Raw genomic sequence first — 3,554 nt, 5'->3', positions numbered from 1 at the left:
TCGGACCTGAGCGTCTGTTTGCGGGGAAGGGCTCTCCCACTTGCAATTCTTCTCCCAAGAATGGCCTTCTGGAGGTCTTGTATGTAGCTATACTAGACAATTTTGGACAACTTTTCTGTAACGATTGAGGACAAGACGGAATTCTGTGTTTGCGGTTCAAGCACACTAGCTCACAATATTCACTTATTTTGATTTCATGTTATTTGTCTCCTGAAACTTCGACATGGGGCCGTAATGCTGACCTTTTTTATGCACACTTATTGTCTTTGATTTTTACGGTTGAGGCTGATTCTGTTTATATTTGTGGGGATCTGAATAGTCGTGTTGCGCACCACAGAGACTATGTCGACGAGGATGATATTAGTCCTAGAGTGGTGTTGGACTCGGGCCTGAACAAGCATGGGGAAAGTTTGATTGATTTCCTTAAAGAGTCGAAATGCTGTGTGGTTAATGGAAGAATAAACCCGGAGTATGATAATTTCACATCTATTTCTGTTAGGGGTAAGGCGGTAGTTGATTATATTGTGACGAGACATGAAGATTTAAGAACATGTAGTGAATTTAAAGTATTCACTCCATTTGGATTATTGGAAAGAACTGGGTCCCGAGGGCTAATAGATGAGAGGAGTAGACCCCCTGATCACTCCATGCTTTATTTACGTTTTCAAACAGCAGAGATGTTTATAAATAGTGCTGAGATTACACTACTTTGTAAACAACCAATAAGAAAGCTCAAGGACAATTTTCTCATTTCTGAAACTTCTGATGGAGCCCTAAAAAATGTTATAGTACAACTGGACAAAGGCGGGGAAACACAGGATAATGTTGATTGTTGCTATGAACTTTTCTGTGGGGTTTTACATGGGGAAATGAGTCAATATGGGTCAAAACTGTATTGAAAACGGGCCCACAAGAAATGGTATCGAATTAAACAACCTTTTTGGAATAATGAATTACATAATATTTGGTCAAATCTCCGTGTGGCAGAGAAAAGATATTTAAAATGCAAGGAGCCTGTTTTAAGGAAGAACTTGCACGATATATTTAAAACCTGTCAATATGATTTTGATAAAAAACTTAGACTGTATAAAAGGCGTTATAGGAGAGGTAAAGCTCTTGAAATGAAGATTTTTCAAAATACTAATCCACAGCATTTTTGGAAAGAAATAAACAAGCTTGGTCCAAAGAGAAATAAATTAATTCCACTTGAAATAGTCACAGAAAGTGGGGGGTCTGTATTCAAGACAGATAAAATATTGGACAGATGGGAGAAAGATTACCGAGACTTGTACACTTGTTCTAGCTCTCATCAGTTTAATGATGCATTTCTAGCTGAGATATGTAAATTAAAACATCTACTTGAAGTTGGATCTGTTATGTTGGAAACACCCTATTTTAGTAGTGTGCTAAACAATGATATTTCCTTAGAAGAAGTTCAGAAGGCAATTGATAGAACCAAACCTTATAAAGCTGTAGGTGTGGATGAACTTTCTAATGAGGTTCTTAAATGCCCCAAGCTGTTAAATACTCTGCACATGTTATTCCAATATTGCTTTAAGAGTGGGACTGTTCCCTCGGTGTGGTATAGTTCGATCATTAAGCCTATTCCAAAGACCACACAGGCTGACCCAAGAGTACATTTGAATTATAGAGGAATAAGTTTGCTAAGTACAGCATGTAAAGTGTTTTCTGGTATTCTTAACAACCGACTCAGTGAATATATTGAAACTAATGGAATTTTGGTGGATGAACAGAATGGGTTTACACAGAGCATGTATTGATCATATTTATGTTTTATCATCTGTCATTAGAGCAAGGTTGCAGGAAAACAAAAGTACTTTTGTTTGTTTTGTTGATTTAAAAAAAGCTTTTGAGTGGGTTAACAGAGATCTTTTGAAATATAAGTTACTTTCTATTGGTATTACAGGTCACCTGTATAATTCCATCAGAGCTCTGTACAAGGCTCCAGTGGCCTGTGTGCAGATTAATGACATGAGGACAGGATGGTTTCACACTCCATTCGGGGTCAAGCAGGGAGATGTTCTTTCACCCACTCTTTTTGCGCTTTTTGTGAATGATCTGGCTCAAGAGATAAAGTTAGCAAATTTGGGTATAGACATTGATGGCTTTAACCTCAGCATTTTATTATATGCAGATGATATTGTTGTTTGCACAGATGAAGAAACTAAACTACAAAGAATGTTGGGCATTATGAAGGATTGGTGCAATAAATGGAGACTTTATATATAAATGTGGATAAAACACAAGTAGTCCATTTTAGAAAACCATCTGTGTCACGCAGTGAATTTGATTTCTTTTTTGGACAAACACAGCTTGTGTATTTCAGAACTTATAAATATCTTGGTTTTCTTTTTCACGAAAATATGACATTTTCAGAAGGGAGAAGGGTTTTGTCTGAGTCTGCAGGGAGGGCCCTGGGAGGCGTTATTAATAGGATGAAGCTTTGCCCTGAAATAAGTTTTTTAACATTTACCCAGCTGTTTGACAGTATGGTGGGATCTATTTTGTTTTATGCAGCTGGGGTTTGGGGCTTCGAAGATGCTCCTGAATGTAATAGATTGCAGAGCAGGGCCATGAGGTGTTTCCTTGGAGTGCACAGGTTCACTACTAGAGCTGCGCTAGAGGGAGATATGGGTTGGGAGCCTTGTATGGTGAAACAAAAGGCGGAAGTAATAAGATTATGGAATCGTCTTATTAGATTACCTGAAGATAGACTTACTCGGAAAGTTTTTGATTGGGATAAAGCTCACAACTACCCTTGGTCAATGGAGGTCCTTGGAATACTCTCATCAGTAAAAGCACAGTATATATTTACAAATAATTCACAATGTAATATATCTCAGGTCAGACAGTTTTTGTTTAATTCCTATAAAGAGCAATGGCAATGGCAGGTGTTAAATAAGCCCAAATTGAGAAGCTATGTTCACTTTAAAAATGATTACTCCACAGAGCCTTATGTCAAATGTTGGTTAACCAGATTACAGAGGTCTTTGTGTGCCCAGCTCAGAGCAGGGGTGTTGCCTTTGCAGATCAAGGCGGGGCGCTATAAAGGTGTCCCAGAAGAGGACAGATTATGTGTTTTGTGTGATTTAAGGGTCGTTGAGGATGAATGGCATTTTTTGTTTTTTTGTCCTGTATATCATGATTTAAGAATGGGTATGTTTGAGAGAATTCAACATAAAAAGCCTGATTTGTTTTGGATGACAGATGGGGATATGTTGAGCTGGCTCTTTGAAAATGAAATTTATAGTTTGGCTAGATATGTGGAAAAGGCGTGGAAACTTAGGCAAAGGAATTTATATCCTGACCTAAATTGACAGTGTTTTGTTTGTTTATATTGTGAAAATGATGGTAATGTACTCTGTATGATGGTCATCTTCCTATGTACTTTGTATGATGGTCATCTATCTATATTATGTTTGTTTTATGTCAATAGTGTCTTTTAAGCCTATTTGGGCTGGGCATGTAAGTGCAAGACACTTTAATAAAAAATTCAATTCAATTCAATTCATATACTGCTACTTCTCCTTTGT

The sequence above is a fragment of the Abramis brama genome, assembly GCF_963993115.1.
Source record: "Abramis brama genome assembly, chromosome: 8".
NCBI lineage: Eukaryota > Metazoa > Chordata > Actinopteri > Cypriniformes > Leuciscidae > Abramis > Abramis brama.
Note: the sequence above shows the minus strand (reverse complement) of the source record.